The sequence below is a fragment of the Dryobates pubescens genome, chromosome W, assembly GCF_014839835.1.
Source record: "Dryobates pubescens isolate bDryPub1 chromosome W, bDryPub1.pri, whole genome shotgun sequence".
NCBI classification, from domain to species: Eukaryota; Metazoa; Chordata; class Aves; order Piciformes; family Picidae; genus Dryobates; species Dryobates pubescens.
The window spans coordinates 1,722,058-1,740,769 of record NC_071656.1 but is presented as its reverse complement, the minus strand read 5'-3'; the positions used below and the strand labels follow the sequence as shown (position 1 = coordinate 1,740,769).

The following is an 18,712-nucleotide window of genomic DNA, read 5'->3' as shown; positions in this document are numbered from 1 at the left end:
GGTGCAGCCTGAGACTGTGTCCTCTTGTTCTGGTACTGGTTGCCTGGGACAAGAGACCAACATCCATCTGTCTACAACTTCCCTTCAGGTAGTTGTAGAGAGCAATAAGGTCACCCCTGAGTCTCCTCCTCTCCAGGCTAAGCAACCCCAGCTCCCTCAGCGTCTCCTCATAGGGTTTGTGTAGACACGGCGACTCCCATGTCCACGGCAGCCATTAGAGGGGCAAAGTAATTTCCTTCTTCTTCGGCAGGACCAGAAGCGTCTTCCACAGCAGCTGATCCTTCTCAAAACCTGTCAGCTTCTGTTAAGGTGGCTGTGAATTCAGACACAGTTCCAATTAAGCAAGTAGCAGTTCTAGGTAAGTGAGGTGGAAGGCACAAAGCTGATCCAGGAGCTGATGGGGGAGAGCAGCAAGATACTGCTGCTGCTGAAGGATCTTCTGCTAAAAAAGAGCCTGCTGAGGAGGAAGAGAAGGTTTGTCTTAAAGATATAGCTGAGTTATTGAGACCATCACAGGATGGAGATCCAGCAGGGCAAATTGCAGGTCCTGGTAAGACGACAGCTAATGGAGGTGCTCCTGATCTTAAAGAGATCCTTAGGAGAGTTTCAGCAGGATTATGGGGACAACTACAGTAAGATGAGGCAGAGGAGGAAGAAGATGATATTCAGCATTCCTCAGTGCCAAGGGAAGAACTTAGACATGTGCAGAAGGATTACATCAGAGCAGAGAATGAGCCAGTTCTAGCTTGGCTTGGTAGATGTTTTGATACGGGTGCACCAGCTCTAATAGTGGGAGATAAGTCAGCATCTCAGCTAGGCACTCTCTCGAAGGATAATGGAATAGACATCGAGGCAGGACTCTTGGTAAGATTTCTCTGTGGATATGCCTTTTATTGGCAGCTCTCATGAGATACCCATCCCGAGATGATCATCCATGGAATCCTAAACCCTGGACTACCATGGATGAGGGAATCAAGCATCTGAGAGAATTTGCTGTCAGAGAGGTACTCTATGGTAAACATGAAACTCTGAATCCTGATGAAATTCCTGTAGGAACTGGTCTTGCTAAAAAGCTCATCAAACTTGCTCCTTCCAATTATGCAACTATTCTGGCAAGCAGAATTGTGGCAAGAAATTATGGTGGAGATCCTCCTATGGTTGGCCATTTCACTGATCAAATGAGACAATTGGATGATAGCCTGAGATGTGTTTCTTTGGTTTCAGCCTTTGAAACTCTGTCTGGAAAAAATGAGAATTGCATGAAAGAGCTGAAGGATAAATTTAAAAATTCCATATCCCAAATGACACAAGGAAATAATTCTACTTCTTCCTCCAGATGGATACAAGTTTCATCTGTGAGGAATAGATGTCCTCCGAGGAGGTCATTCCAAAACAGATCAAACCAAAACAGACTACCAAGGTGTGACCATTTGAGGCTGTGCCTTTATGAAAGGGACAGTGCTGGGACACTCTGACTGAATATTTTGTAAATATTGATATTCTAAACTAATTTAATTGGTAGATTGGTAGGATGTAGCTTTAAGTTTTAGTGCAGCTGGAACTTTTCTCAGTTCGGTTCCTCTTCGCTCACCCTTTACAGCCTGTCTGCTTCTGGGCATTTAGCCAGACAGATAACAGATAAGCACTAATCCTGCTGCACTAAGCCTGGTGGCCTACTAACTTTTTTTCTTCCTTATAGCTGCCTTTTTCTCTCTCTAACCCCTCTTTGAGGAAAAAAGGGAGGTAGGGGGAGAGAAGGGGGTACAGGGGGGAACCCCCCTCTGTCCAGAGGTGGGGGACGGCCTGTTCCTGTATCCTTCTTTGCTGTATATTTCTGTATATATTGTAAATACGGTATATATTGTGTACATATCCTGCATTTTCCCATTGCTTGTAAATATAGCTACATTCCTTTGCTTTTCCAGCTGAGTTGGCTGTGGTTTTTTATTCCTTCTTAGTGGGGGAGGGAAAGCTTGGGCCTTTCTCTCTCGACCCACCACACAAGGCAATCATGTGGGAGTATTTGGATAACTCTGCGTGATCAGTTTGGTGAGAACATGAACAGATGGGATGGTCAACCAACTTCTAATCTTTTCAGGAGGCTGAGGGAACTGCAAAGTGGCAGAACCCGAGGTAGCAATACCAGAAGGGCAGCTGTTACTTCCACATTTTCCCAGGACAACTCTAATATCTCCAACAGTGGCTCCAGTTCTAACACTGCACAGTGTGCTCGTTGCACCTGTGGAAATGTTCCCCATAATTAGGGGTGCCCTGCCTCCCGCCAGGGGGAGGAGAGGGATAATGGAGATAACAGAATCTATTGGGATGTGGACATCCAGTGGCCTGGCACTTCACACTTTCAGAAGTACAGGGCCTTGGTTGACACAGGAGCTCAGTGCACCATATTGCCATCAAATTATCAGGGATCAGAGTCTATAACTATTCTGGGAGTCACTGGTGGATCTCAAGAGTTAACTAAGGTAGAAGTTGATATAAGTTTAACTGGTAAGCAGTGGAAGAAGCATACAGTTGTGACCGGACCTGAGGCACCTTGTATTTTGGGAACTGATTTTCTGAGAGAAGGGCGTTTCAAAGACCCTAAAGGTTACAAATGGGCTTTTGGAGTAGCTTCTGTAGAAATTGATGGACAGAAACTGAAGCTGTCTGCTAGACCTGAGCTTTCTGATGACTCTGCAGTTGTGGGACAACATAAAATAGAGAACATTAAATTGCCGGTTGCTTCTCAGGCTGTGCATCACAGGCAATACAGAACCAACCGTGACTCTTTGTTGCCCATTCAGAATCTGATTCGTCAGTTGGAAAGTCAGAAAGTCATCAGCAAAACTCATTCACCTTTCAACAGTCCAGTGTGGCCTGTGCGAAAGCAGAATGGAGACTGGCGTCTGGAAGTTGACTGCTATGATGTGAATGAAGTGACTCCGAGTGCAGCAGTACAAGGCATGATGGAACTCCAGTATGAGCTGGAATCCAAAGAGGCCAAATAGTATAGTGGTAGACCTCATTGCTCTCTCTCTGAAAGGTGGTTGTAGCCAGGAAGGGGTTGGTCTCTTCTCCCAGGCAACCAGCACCAGAACAAGGGGACACAGTAGCAAGTTTAGAATAGAATAGAATACATAGAATACATAGAATAAACCAGGTTGGAAGAGACCTTCAAGATCATCGCGTCCAACCCATCACCAATCCAACACCGCCCAAGCAACTAACCCACAGCACCAAGCACCCTGTCAAGTCTTCTCCTAAAAACCTCCAGTGATGGCGACTCCACCACCTCCCCAGGCAGCCCATTCCAATGTGCAATCACTCTTTCTGTATAGAACTTTTTTTCTAACATCCAGCCTGAACCTCCCCTGGCGCAGCCTGAGACTGTGTCCTCTTGTTCTGGTACTGCTTGCCTGGGAGAAGAGACCAACATCTGTCTGTCTACAACCTCCCTTCAGGTAGTTGTAGAGAGTAATAAGGTCACCCCTGAGTCTCCTCTTCTCCAGGCTAAGCAACCCCAGCTCCCTCAGCCTCTCCTCGTAGGGCTTATGTTCCAAACCCCTCACCAACTTTGTTGCTCTTCTCTGGACTCGTTCCAGCAAGTCAACATCCTTCCTAAACTGAGGGGCCCAGAACTGGACACAGTACTCGAGGTGCGGCCTAACCAGTGCAGTGTACAGGGGCAGAATGACAGTCTCAAGCTGCACCAGGTGAAGTTTAGGCTCGAGGTGGGGAGAAAGTTCTTCACCGAGAGAGTCATTCGTCATTGGGATGGGCTGCCCAGGGAGGTGGTAGAGTCACCATCCCTGGAGGTGTTCAGGAGGGGATTGGATGTGGCACTTGGTGCCATGGTCTAGTCATGAAGTCTGTGGTGACACGTTGGACTTGATGATCTTTGTGGTCTCTTCCAACCTTAGTGATACTGTGATACTGCATGCTACCACAGACATTGCTAATGCTTTCCTCTTTATTCCTATAGCAGAGGAAGGCAGGCCTCGGTTTACCTTTGCCTGGAGAGGAGTACAGTATACTTTTAACAGATTGCAAGTGGGCTGGGTTCACACTTCAAGCATCTCTCATGAAGTGACCCATGATCCTCTGGAGAAATGTGGAGCTCCAGAACACATCCAGTTCATCGACGATATCATCGTCTGGGGTAAAACTGCTGAAGAAGTCTTTGGGAAAGGTAACAATCATTGACATTCTCTAGAAAGCAGGTTTTGCTATTAAGTGAGACAAGGTGAAAGGACCTGCCAGAGAAATCCAGTTTCTGGGAGTGCAGTGGCAGGATGCCAGGCAACCAGCAGCAGAACAAGAGGACATAGTCTCAAGCTGCACCAGGGGAAGTTTAGGCTCAAAGTGAGGAGAAAGTTTTTCACAGAGAGAGTTGTTATCCATTGGAACGGGCTGCCCAGGGAGGTGGCGGAGTCACCATCCCTGGTGATGTTCAAGAGAGGACTGGATGTGGCACTTGGTGCCATGGTTTAGTCATCAGGTCTTGGGTGACAGGTTGGACTTGATCTTTGAGGTCTCTTCCAACCTTACTGATTCTATGGCCGCCGTCAACATTCCAGTGAATGTGGGGTGGCTTAGCCTGGAGAAGAGGAGACTCAGGGGTGACCTTATTACTCTCTACAACTACCTGAAGGGAGGTTGTAGACAGACGGTTGTTGGTCTCTTCTCCCAGGCAGCCAGTACCAGGACAAGAGGACACAGTCTCAGGCTGCGCCAGGGGAGGTTCAGGCTGGATGTTAGGAAAAAGTTCCATACAGAGAGAGTGATTGCCCATTGGAATGGGCTGCCTGGGGAGGTGGTGGAGTCACCATCATTGGAGGTTTTCAGGAAAAGATTTGATGGGGTGCTTGGTGCCATGGGTTAGTTGTTCAGGTGGTGTTGGATTGGTTGATGAGTTGGACGCGATGATCTTGAAGGTCTCTTCCAACCTGTTTTATTCTATGTATTCTATGATACACAGAGTATCTACCATGGCAAATCCCATGAACAAGAAAGAAACTTTAGGTTTCATAGGTACAGTGGGATTTTGGAAACTGCACATTCCTGGATACAGTCAGATTGTGAAACCTCTGTATGATGTTGTGGTCATTTGAGGCTGTGCCTTTAAGGACAAACAGTGCTGAGACACTGGCTAAATGTTTTCGGTACTAGAACCAAAACATTCTGATATTCTAAACTAATTTCATTGGTGGATAAACAAAAATTCAGCTTTAGATTGTGGAGCAGTTGGAATTTTTTTTTTTCCTCAGTTCAGTTCGGTTTGGGAGTTGGGGGAGTTGGAGGTTTCAGCCTGTTCTCCCTGCCTGCTTCTTCTTGTTCAGGTGGTGTTGGATTGGTTGATGGGTTGGACGCGATGATCTTGAAGGTCTCTTCCAACCTGGTTTATTCTATGTATATGTATTCTATATTCTGCGAACTGCTGGAGTTGGCCTTCAGATAAGCAAACACTAATCCTGCATGGGCTTTTGAAGCTTATTAACAACTCTTTTCCTTAGTAACTTGCCTTTCTCTCTCTCTAACCCCTTTTGGGGAAAAAGGGAGGTAGGGGGGGAGAGAGGGGGTTCCAAGGAGGGGATCCTTCCCTCAGGGAGGGATTTTTGTTGTGTTATTTCTCTTTGTTGTGTATTTCTGTGTATATATTGTAAATACCTGTATATATTGTGTCATATATAACCTGCTTTCCATATATGCTTGTAAATATATAGCTTGCTCTTCGATTGGGCTAGTTGTGGTTTCTTACTCTGTGGAGGAGGAAGAGTGTGGTAGGTTGAGAGAGTGCTTAGCTGAGTTATTGAGATCATCACAGGATGGAGATGCAGCTAAGACAGCAGCTGGCAGTGGTGCTTTTCAGCTTAAAGAGGTCCTTAGGAGAGTGACAGCAGGATTATGGGGACAAAAGGTTGAGGAAGATGTGATAGATGGAGAGCAAGATGACATCACAGAATGCTCATCACCAAGGGAGGAGATTAGAAACATCCGTAAGGATTACCTCAGAGCAGATAAGGAACCCATCCTATCTTGGCTTGCTAGGTGTTATGATACAGGTGCCCCAGATCTAATAGTTGGAGACAAGTCAGCAGCTTAGCTGGGAACTCTCTCAAAGGATAATGGATAGACATCTAGTCAAGATTCTCGGTAAGGTTAATCTGTGGATACGCCTTTTAATGGCGGTTTCCCTGAGATACCCTTCCCGAGACGATCTGAGAGAATTTGCTGTTAGAGTGATACTCTATGGTGAACATGAAACTCTGAATCCTGACGATATTCCTGTGGCAGCTGGTCTGGCTAAAAAGCTCATCAAGCTTGCTCCTTCCAATTATGTGAACATTTTGGCAAGCAGAATTGTAGCAAGGAATTATGGTGGAGCTCCTCCTACGGTTGGCCAATTTACTGATCAACTAAGACAATTGGATGATAGCATGACATGTGTTTCTTTGGTTTCAGCCATTAAAGCTCTGTCTAGTGAGAGGAAGGATTGCATGAGAGAGCTGAAGGATGAAATCAAAGATTCCATACACCAAATTGGCACAAAGAGATAATTCCAATTCTTCCTCCAGGTGGGTGCAGGTTTCAGCTGTGAGGAATAGACGTCCTCCAAGGAGGTCATTCCAAAACAGACCAAACCAAAACAGACCACCAAGGCAATCACGTAGGACTATTTGGATTACTCTGCGCGATCAGTTTGGTGAGAACATGAACAGATGGGATGGTCAACCAACTTCTAATCTTTTCAGGAGACTGAGGGAACTGCAAAGTGGCAGAACCCCGGGTAGCAATACCAGAAGGGTAGCTGTTACTTCCACAGTTCCCCAGGACAACTATGATAGCTCCAACAGTGGCTCCAGTTCTAACACTGCACAGTGTGCTCGTTGGACCTGTGGAAATGTTCCCCATAATTAGGGGTTCCCTGCCTCCTGCCAGGAGTAGGAGAGGGTTAATGGAGATAGAATCTATTGGGCCTTGGTTGACACAGGAGCTCAGTGCACCATATTGCCATCAAATTATCAGGGATCAGAGTCTATAACTATTCTGGGAGTCACTGGTGGATCTCAAGAGTTAAGTAAGGTGGAGGTTAATATAAGATTAACTGGTAAACAGTGGAGGAAGCATACAGTTGTGACCGGACCTGATGCACCTTGTATTTTGGGAATTGATTTTCTGAGAGAAGGGCGTTTCAAGGACCCTAAAGGTTACAAATGGGCTTTTGGAGTAGCTTCTGTAGAAATTGATGGACAGAAACTGAAGCTGTCTGCTAGACCTGAGCTTTCTGATGACTCTGCAGTTGTGGGACAACACAAGATTCAGGACATTAAATTGCCGGTTGCTTCTCAGGCTGTGCATCACAGACAATACAGAACCAACCGTGACTCTTTGTTGCCCATTCAGAATCTGATTCGTCAGCTGGAGAGTCAGAAAGTCATCAGCAAAACTCATTCACCTTTCAACAGTCCAGTGTGGCCTGTGCGAAAGCCGAATGGAGACTGGCGTCTGACAGTGGACTACCGAGCCCTGAATGAAGCAACACCGCCTATGAGTGCAGCAGCACCAGACATGATGGAACTCCTATATGAGCTGGAATCCAAAGAGGCCAAATGTTATGCTACCATAGACATTGCTAATTGTGGTGGGTTTAGAGGCAGACCCCCTCCCCACAGCAACCATCCTCTGCTACCAAGAATGTGCTGGGTTGAGGCAGCCCCCTCTCTCCCCACCACAGGCACAGGAATAAAACACTCAGACAAACGGATTGCAAAAGTGATGAAAGTTTAAATGGAAAGCAGTGAATGTTACAGAGAACCCAAAGCGCAGTGACAAAGAAAGATCCCAAAGCAAACCCAGAGGCATCCCATTCCCACCTGAGGGTACACCCGAGACCCTCAGGGCTCCTTCTTCCCCCTCCCTTTACTAGGCTAGTCTCAGCTGGCCAGGCCTGAGACTGCCCATCCCCCCGTGGCCTTGGGCCTAGCCAGGCCCAAAGCCAGGAGACATCTCCCCCAGTTACCGGCTGGCGGAGGAGGAAGAAAAGAGACAGTGCTAGACTCCGCACTGGATCTTATAGTGGTGCAAAGAATTATGGTAGGAAATACACAATTTCCTGTGTCCATCCCTCTGGGCTGGACTTCTGGACACAGGAAGTGAACACACCAGGGGGGCACCCAGCTCAAACTGCAACATGTCACCCCTGTATTTCATACCATAATCTCTGCACCTAAACACATCATCAAATCAGAAATCTTCTGATGACATGTCCGGCGAAGTCCACATCTTTATCTGGGCGTCCACTCAACCAGTCTCTCATTTAGACTCAAGTGTCAGTCCATTCCAGTCCTTCTCCTCTCATCTAATGGAACCTCCCGCGATGCAGAGTTCACTCTTCTGCGGTGCAAGCTCTTCATGGATCCGTTGGACATCCTGGTCACCTGGAAAGAACCTCACAACTTCTCAACCAAACCTTCATTCCCATCTCTATCTACTCAGCGGCGTATTTCCACCCCTGGGGCAAGCCAGTCAGAACAATCAGGCTCTGCTGCTTCTCCACCCCTCCAGGAAATAGCACGCTGAGCCTCTCTCAACAGTGCACGGACCTATCCCAAGCCCAGTGCTGACCGCTTTCAGCCGCGGCCCGAGGCTCCACAGATGCATGCCACAGGTACACCGCCCCTCCACTGGGCGTTCGCGTACCGCAGATGTGGCAGCTCCAAGTACACAGCCCCACCCCGGGAGGGGAGGGGCTGCTCCACAACCTGCTGAGAAGGAGGGAGGTGGAGCCAGGTGCTAGGCGCCATTTTCGGAACTCGTCCGAAAACGTCGGGGAAGAGAACAGGGCTGGCCCCGCTGCCGCTCCGAGTGCACGGCCCGAGCCGCCGCCGCCGCTCCGAGCGCACGGCTCGGCCCTCAGCCGCCGCAACCCGAGCATACAGCAGGGCTCCAGCCACCTCTACCCCCGCGGTACAGAATCAAAATCGCCTCCACCCCTCGGGCATTCAAACGGCTCCTCCAGCGAAAGCCATAAACGCGTCCCCAGGGCCCTTGAGAACAGCTTTCGAACTGAGTTCCCGTTCGCCCTTCCTGGGTATCGGGAGCCGGGCTCGCCCGCTCCGCCGCGGCTGGCCCTACCCCGCAGCGAGAACGGACCTGACTTTGATCTGCTCGCCGCTGCCCCCTCCGCCACTTCACCCCCCGCCGCTTCTGCCGCTCCGCAGAGAGTAAAGGTGGAGGAGGGGCAGGTCCCGAATTCTTAAGCGATGCCCCAGTTCCGATGGTTAAGAGCCACCCCTGCTTGAAATAGCAGGAGGGGCTCCGTGCCACCGGCCACGCACCAAGTGTCCCCCGGCAATCCACGAGAACTCGCACAATCGCCCCAACAGCAACAACACTTGAGCCCCAACTGCCAGAGAACCAGAACGACGCCCAGAACTAAATTTAAACTCTCTTATCTTTTGCAATCCGATCTGCAGAATGCACACAATAAACTCCTCTCCTGCCTGGCTCACCAAGAATGTGGTGGGTTTAGAGGCAGACCCCCTCCCCACAGCAACCATCCTCTGCTACCAAGAATGTGCTGGGTTGAGGCAGCCCCTTCTCTCCCCACCACCGGCAGGAATAAAACACTCAGACAAACGGATTGCAAAAGTGATGAAAGTTTAAATAGAAAGCAGTGAATGTTACAGAGAACCCAAAGCGCAGTGACAAAGATCCCAAAGCAAACCCAGAGGCATCCCATTCCCACCTGAGGGTACACCCGAGACCCTCAGGGCTCCTTCTTCCCCCTCCCTCTGCTGGGCTAGTCTCAGCTGGCCAGGCCTGAGACTGCCCATCCCCCCGTGGCCTTGGGCCTAGCCAGGCCCAAAGCCAGGAGACATCTCCCCCAGTTACCGGCTGGCGGAGGAGGAAGAAAAGAGACAGTGCTAGACTCCGCACTGGATCTTATAGTGGTGCAAAGAATTATGGTAGGAAATACACAATTTCCTGTGTCCATCCCTCTGGGCTGGACTTCTGGACACAGGAAGTGAACACACCAGGGGGGCACCCAGCTCAAACTGCAACATGCCACCCCAATGCACACAATAACAAACTTCTTCTCTATTCCCATAGCAGAGGAATGCAGGCCTCAGTTTGCCTTCACCTGGGGTGGAATCCAGTACACTTTCAACAGACTGCCAATGGGCTGGATCCACAGCTCCAGCATCTGACATGCAGTGATCCATGATGCTCTGGAGGAAGGTGGTGCTCCAGAACACATCCAGTTCATCGATGATATCATCATCTGGGGTAAAACTGCTGAGGAAGTCTTTGAGAAAGGTAACAAAATCATGGACATTCTTCTGAATGCAGGTTTTGCCATCAAGAGAGACAAGGTGAAAGTTCCTACCACAGAGATCCAGTTTCTGGGAGTGCGGTGGCAGGATGTACGCCGACACATTCCAGTGGATGTGGTAAATAGAGTCAGCAGACTCTAAATAGATTTCAGCTCATACTGGAGTTCCATCATGTCTGGTACTGCAGCAGTCATAGGCAGAGTTACTTCATTCAGGGCTCGGTAGTCCACTGTCAGGCGCCAGTCTCCATTCGGCTTTCGCACAGGCCACACTGGACTGTTGAAAGGTGAATGAGTTTTGCTGATGACTTTCTGACTCTCCAACTGACGAATCAGATTCTGAATGGGCAACAAAGAGTCACAGTTGGTTCTGTATTGTCTGTGATGCACAGTCCGAGAAGCAACCGGCAATTTAATGTCCTGAATCTTGTTTTGTCCCACAACTGCAGATTCATCAGAAAGTTCAGGTCTAGCAGACAGCTTCAGCTTTTGTCCATCAATTTCTACAGAAGCTACTCCAAAAACCCATTTGTAACCTTTAGGGTCCTTGAAACGCCCTTCTCTCAGAAAATCTATCCCCAAAACACAAGGTGCATCAGGTCTGGTCACAACTGTATGCTTCTTCCACTGTTTACCAGTTAGACTTATATTAACCTCCACCTTTCTTAACTCTTGAGATCCACCAGTGACTCCCAGAATAGTTATAGACTCTGATCCCTGATAATTTGATGGCAATATGGTGCACTAAGCTCCTGTGTCAACCAAGGCCCTGTACTTCCGAAAGTGTGAAGTGCCAGGCCACTGGATGTACACATCCCAATAGATTCTGTTATCTCTATTACCCCTCTCCTCCCCCTGGCGGGAGGCAGGGCACCCCTAGTTATGGGGAACATGTCCACAGGTGTAACGAGCACACTGTGCAGTGTTAGAACTGGAGCCACTGTTGGAGCTATCATAGTTGTCCTGGGGAACTGTAGAAGTAACAGCTACCCTTCTGGTATTGCTACCTCGGGTTCTGCCACTTTGCAGTTCTCTCAGTCTCCTGAAAAAATTAGAAGGTGGTTGACCATCCCATCTGTTCATGTTCTCACCAAACTGATCACGCAGAGTTATCCAAATGGTCCTACGTGATTGCCTTGGTGGTCTGTTTTGGTTTGGCCTGTTTTGGAATGACCTCCTTGGAGGATGTCTATTCCTCACAGATGAAACCTGCACCCACCTGGAGGAAGATTTGGAATTATCTCTTTGTGCCAATTGGGATATGGTGTTTTTAAATTCATCCTTCAGCTCTTTCATGCAATTCCCCAGTTTTCCAGACAGAGTTTCAATGGCTGAAACCAAAGCAACACGTGTCATGCTATCATCCAATTGTCTCAATTGATCAGTGAATTGGCCAACCGTAGGAGGAGCTCCACCATAATTTCTTGCTACAATTCTGCTTGCCAGAATGTTTGCATAATTAGAAGGAGCAAGCTTGGTGAGCTTTTTAGCAAGACCATTGCCTACAGGAACATCATCAGTATTCAGAGATTCATGTTCACCATAGCGTATCTCTCTAACAGCAAATTCTCTCAGACGCTTAATTCCCTCATCTATGGTAGTCCAGGGCTTAGGATTCCATGGAAGATCGTCTCGGGAAGGATATCCCATGAGAACCGCCATTAAAAGGCGTATCCACAGATTAACCTTACCGAGAGCCTTGCCTAGATGTTTATCTATTCCATTATCCTTCAAGAGAGTTCCTAGCTGAGCTGCTGACTTGTCTCCAACCATTAGAGCTGGAGCACCTGTATCATAACATCTACCAAGCCAAGCGAGAACTGGCTCCTTATCTGCTCTGAGATAGTCTTTGCGCATATTTCGCAATTTCTCACGCAGTGAAGAGCAGTCGGTTATATCATCTTCTTGCTCCTTTGCCTCCTCTTCCTCATCTTGTGGTCACAACAACCTCTCAAGGATCCCTTTAAGCTGCGAAGCACGACCACTAGCTGCTGTCCTACCAAGAGATGCATCTCGATCCTCTGATGATCTCAATAACTCAGCTATATTTTTAAGACAAATTTTCTCTTCCTCCCCAGCAGAAGAACCCTGCTGTGCATCCCCGTCAGCTCCTGAATCAGCTTTAGTCTTACCCCTCCTTGTTGTTAAAACTGCTACTTGCTTTACTGGAGCTGTGTTTGTGTTTCCAGCTGCCTTATTATCAGAAGCTGATAAGCTTTGAGACAGATTAGCTGCTTTGGAGAACGCTTCCGCTCCTGCCATGGAAGAAGGAGGAAATGACTTTGCCTCGTTAATGGTGGCTGCCGGGGACACGGGAGCCGCCATGTTTGGGGCTACTACAGCCCCTGACTGCTTGCCAGAATCATTAGCAGTGCTGTTCAGCACTGCCTTTCCAATTGACTTTTTAGCTTTATCCTTAACTGACACAGATTCTCCATTATCATCATCACTGGATGTTCCTGAAACAGAGCCAGGGTGGTGTTTTCGTCTCTTTGCCCTCCGTTTAATAACAAAACATGCCTTAGACACTTTTTTCTCCCGGTACAGTGCTACCAACAAATACACATTAATCATCACCAGCAGCAGGATTACACACATCCAGAAAATCAGCTTTGGATCCCTTTCACCGACCGGAATCTTAAACTCCTTTATCTCAATAGGGAGTGTGCTAGATGTAACATTTCTGTATTTTTTGACCAAAAAGAACTCCAGGCACTGATCATATAGGAGCTGCATCTTGTACTTAAACCACATATATAATTTTTGCATTATATATTTACCTATCTGATCGATAATCATACCCAGGCAATACTTGTAGATCAATACACTGAAGACTGAGAAAAACAGATGCTCTAAAAGCCAAAACACCTTCATGTTTGCTCGTCCGACTCAAGCAAGCAATAAATCAAACTAATTTATCACCAAGCCCCACGTTGGGCCCCAATAATGTGGTAGGTTGAGAGAGGGCTTAGCTCTCCCTCCTCCACAGAGTAAGAAACCACAGCTAACTCAGTCGAAGAGCAAAAGCTATATATTTACAAGCATATATGGAAAGCAGGTTATATATAACACAATATATACAGGTATTTACAATATATACACAGAAATATACAGCAAAGAGAAATAACACTACAAAAATCCCTCCCCGAGGGAGGGATCCCCTCCTTGGAACCCCCTCTCTCCCCCCCTACCTCCCTTTTTCCCCAAAAAGGGGTTAGAGAGAGAGGAAGGCAAGTTAACAAGGAAAAGAGTTGTTAGTAAGCTTCAAAAGCCCATGCAGGATTAGTGTTTGCTTATCTGAAGGCCAACTCCAGCAGTTCGCAGAAGAAGCAGGCAGGGAGAACAGGCTGATACCACACTCCCCCAACTCCCAAACGAAACTGAACTGAGGAAAAAAAAATTTCCAACTGCTTCACAATCTACAGCTGCATTTTTGTTTATCAACCAATGAAATTCATTTAGAATATCAGAATGTTTTGGTTCTAGTACCGAAAACATTTAGCCAGTGTCTCAGCACTGTTTGTTCTTAAAGGCACAGCCTCAAACGACCACAGAGCCAGACGAATCCTGAAGGGAATCTGCTTACAAACTAAGCCCAGGTTCCATTTCCATCTCCATCTCCTGCGGAGAGAGGAGACAGCCACCCAGCACCGCCATCCAGACCTGACTAGGAATCAGTCCAGCGACAGTAGTCTGCCGGAACTAAACTTTGCTACAAACAACAGCTACAAAGTATCTTTCACGTGCTTTCCATCCATTAACTCTCAGTTCAAAGTATCCGCGTCTAGCAGAGTAATCTTCTGACTCATAGAAACATTGTAATAGTGCTGTATATAGCTAGAAGCCGCCTGCGCCCCATTGCACCCTACTGGCCAAGCAGTGGAACTGCACCATTTATTGTATAAATATATAAATATTCTGTAAATATTTTCAGTCGAGTTCTAATCATAATACTAGCCACTTATGGAATGTATTTCATGAACGTGCTCTAGAACATGTATTTAAATTAGTGACTCACTGGTTATTAATAATTTTGATAATTAATAAAAATAATATTTTCATAATTAGACTAGACTAGACTAGAATAGACCAGGTTGGAAGAGACCTTCAAGATCATCGTGTCCAACCTATCATCCAACACCACCTAACCAACTAATCCATGCAACTAAGCACGCTATCAAGTCTCCTCCTGAACACCTTCAGTGATGCTGACTCCACCACCTCCTCGGGCAGCACATTCCAATGGGCAATCACTCTCACTGTGTAAAACTTCATCCTAACCTCCAGCCTAAACCTCCCCTGGAGCAGCCTGAGACTGTGTCCTCTTGTTCTGGTACTGGTTGCCTGGGACAAGAGACCAACCTCTCCCTGTCTACCATCCCCCTTCAGGTAGTTGTAGAGAGCAATAAGGTCACCCCTGAGTCTCCTCCTCTCCAGGCTAAGCAACCCCAGCTCCCTCAGCGTCTCCTCATAGGGCTTGTGTTCCAAGCCCCTCACCAACTTTGTTGGCCTTCTCTGGACATGCACCCGCAAGTCAACATCCTTCCTAAACTGAGGAGCCCAGAACTGGACACAGTACTCGAGGTGTGGCCTAACCAGTGCAGTGTACAGGGGGAGAATCACCAGCCTGCTCCTGCTGGCCACACTGTTCCTGATGCAGGCCAGGATGCCATTGGCCCTCCTGGCTGCCTGGGCGCACTGCAGGCTCATGTTCAGCCTACCATCAACCAGCACCCCCAGGTCCCTCTCTACCTGGCCGCTCTCCAGCCACTCTGACCCCAGCTTGTAGCTCTGCATAGGGTTGTTGTGGCCAATGTGCAGAACCCGGCACTTGGATGTGTTCAATCTCATGCCGTTGGATTCTGCCCATCTGTCGAGCCTGTCGAGGTCCCTCTGCAGAGCGTCTCTACCCTCCAGCAGATCAACTCCTGCCCCCAGCTTGGTGGCATCTGCAAACTTGCTGATGACTGACTCAACCCCCACATCCAGATCATCAATAAAGATGTTAAAGAGCATGGGGCCCAGTACTGATCCCTGGGGCACACCACTAGTGACTGGCTACCAGCTGGATGTGGCACCATTCACCACCACTCTCGGCCCTCCAGCCAGTTCTAACCCAATGCAGTGTGCTCCCGTCCAAGCCATGGGCTGACAGCTTGGCCAGGAGTTTGCTGTGGGGGACACTGTCAAAGGCCTTGCTGAAGTCCAGGTAGACTACATTGACAGGCCTCCCCACGTCCACCAGGCGGGTCACCTGATCATAGGAGGAGATCAGGTTGGCCAGGCAGGACCTGCCCTTCCTAAATCCATGCTGGCTGGACCTGATCCCTTGGCCATCCTGTAAGTGCTGTGTGATTGCACTCAAGATGACCTGTTCCATAATCTTGCCTGGCACTGAGGTCACGCTGACAGGCCTATAATTCCCTGGCTCATCCAAGTGGCCCTTCTTGTGGATGGGCACCACGTTGGCCAGTTTCCAGTCATCTGGGATCTCTCCGGTGAGCCAGGACTGCTGAAAAATGATGGAGAGCAGCTTGGCCAGCTCATCTGCCAGCTCTCTCAGCACCCTAGGATGGATCCCAACCAGTCCCATGGACTTGTGGGGATCCAAGTGGCTGAGCAGATCTCTAATTACCTGTGGTAGGTTGAGAGAGGGCTTAGCTCTCCCTCCTCCACAGAGTAAGAAACCACAACTAGCCCAGTCGAAAGAGCAAAGCTATATATTTACAAGCATATATGGAAAGCAGGTTATATATAACACAATATATACAGGTATTTACAATATATACACAGAAATACACAGCAAAGACAAATAACACAACAAAAATCCCTCCCCGAGGGAGGGATCCTCTCCTTGGAACCCCCTCTCTCCCCCCCTACCTCCCTTTTTCCCCAAAAAGGGGTTAGAGAGAGAGGAAGGCAAGTTAACAAGGAAAAGAGTTGTTAGTAAGCTTCAAAAGCCCATGCAGGATTAGTGTTTGCTTATCTGAAGGCCAACTCCAGCAGTTCGCAGAGAGAGCAGGCAGGGAGAACAGGCTGAAACTCCCCCAACTCCCCAAACCAAACCGAACTGAGGAAAAAAAAAAAATTCCAACTGCTCCACAATCTAAAGTTGCATTTTGTCTATCCACCAATGAAATTCGTTTAGAATATCAGAATGTTTTGGTTCTAGTACCGAAAACATTTAGCCAGTGTGTTCCAGCAGCGTTTGTTCTTAAAGGCACAGTGTCAAACGGTCACATTACCCCATTCTGGAACAGAGGAAAACTATGCTGCTCCCTGGCTCCTTCTGCCAGCTCTGCAGGCTGGCTGTCTGGAAGACATTCTGTCCTGCTAGTAAAAATTGAGGCAAAGAAGGTGTTAAGTAACTCTGCCTTTTCCTCATCCTTTGTTACAACGTTCCCCTCCATGTCCACAAAGGAGTGGAGGTTGTCCTTGCCCTTCGTCTTGCTAATATGCATTATAGAAGGAGTTATTTTTGTCCTTCACAGCAGAGGCCAGTTTAAGCTCCAAATGTGCTTTTGCCTCCCTAATTTTCTTCCTGCATGATTTGGCTACATCCTTAAACATTCCGTGGGTTGCCTCACCATTCTTCCTAAGGTGATACACCCTCTTTTTTTCCCTTAGTTGTTTTAGAAGTTCATTACCCATCCAGGCTGGCCATCTGCCCCGTCGGCTCATCTTCCAGCGCATTGGCACAGCCTGATCCTGTGCCTTCAAGAGTTCCTCCTTGTGCTGGGTTGAGGCAGCCCCCTCTCCCCACCACAGGCAGGAATAAAACACTCAGACAAATGGATTGCAAAAGTGATGAAAGTTTAAATAGAAAGCAGTGAATGTTACAGAAAACCCAAAGCGCAGTGACAAAGATCCCAAAGCAAACCCAGAGGCATCCCATTCCCACCTGAGGGTACACCCGAGACCCTCAGGGCTCCTTCTTCCCCCTCCCTCTGCTGGGCTAGTCTCAGCTGGCCAGGCCTGAGACTGCCCATCCCCCCATGGCCTTGGGCCTAGCCAGGCCCAAAGCCAGGAGACATCTCCCCCAGTTACCAGCTGACAGAGGAGGAAGAAAAGGGAAAGTGCTTGTCCCCGCACTGGATCTTAGAGTGGTGCAAAGAATTATGGTAGGAAATACACACAATTTCCTGTGTCCATCCCTCTGGGCTGGACTTCTGGACACAGGAAGTGAATGCATCAGGGGGCACCCAGCTCAAACTGCAACATGCCACCCCTTATTCCATACCATAATCTTTGCACCTAAACACATCATCAAATCAGAAATCTTCTGATGACATGTCTGGCTGTGACCGTTTGAGGCTGTGCCTTTAAGAAAGGGGCACACTGGCTAAATGTTTATAAACATTTTGGTATTCTAAACTAATTTCATTGGCCAAGTAAGGTGGGAGGTGAGGTTGGGCCCGGCGCAGCTGGGACTTTCTCTCAGTCTTCCTTTCTTCGCTGTCCCTTCCACACTGGACTGCTTCTGGGCTTCTTGCCAAGAGATAAAAACTAACTAACTTCCTGTGCTGAGGCCTCTGCTATACTAACTCCCCTCTTTTCTCTTCTTCTACCTCTTTGGGGGAGAAGGGAGGTAGGGGGGTGAAGGGGGCACAGGGGGAAGCCCCCTCTGTTGGGGGTCTGGTTTCTGACTGTGTTTATTTGCTGTATATTCCTGTATATATTGTAAAATATACTCATTTCTCCGACTGAGTTTTAGCTGCGGTTTCTTTCTCAGTGGGGGAGGGAAAGCAGAGCCTTTCCTCTCAACCCACCACACTCCTTTTTTGGCTCACCAACGTGGGGCCTGGTAATTAAGTAATTAAGCTGATTTATTGCTTGTCTCAGCTGGAGAAACAAAATGAAGGTTCTCTGGGTTTTAGAATGTTTATTCTTCTCGGTCTGTGGCATGTTGGTCTACCGGTACTGCATCGGATTGATGTTAGACCAAATAGGTAAATATTTAATGCGTAAAATCTATTTGTGGTTTATGCATAGGATCCAGCTGTTGTATCAACGCTGTTTGGGCTCTTTTCGGATCACTAATTATGGCAATATAACGTCTTCCACTTTGCCAATCGAGATAAAGGAGTTTAAGGCTTCAGGAGGTCAAAGAGTAACTTTAAGTGCTGGCTGGGATCCTAAGGTGATTTATTTGACGGGTGTAACCCTGCTGTTGCTGATAATTATTGTGTATCTGCTGTGGGCTCTACGTAGAGAGAAAAAGGTTTCTCGACCATGTTTTGTGATTAAACAAAAATCCAGGAAGCGTAGGCGTCCCTCTAAATCTGCCCCTGACTCCTCGAGTGACGAGGAAGGGGGAGAATCTGTGTCAGTTAGAAAAATAGCAAAACCTATTGGAAAAGCTGTCCTGAACGCTCCTCA

The 18,712-nt window shown here is 47.9% G+C and overlaps 1 protein-coding gene across 1 annotated transcript in view; it reads left to right on the top strand.

Moving 5' to 3' along the window:
- Positions 1-18,712, top strand: part of LOC104306030 (Golgi phosphoprotein 3) — a 135,884-nt gene that overhangs the window by 52,024 nt on the left and 65,148 nt on the right. The window lies entirely within an intron of this gene.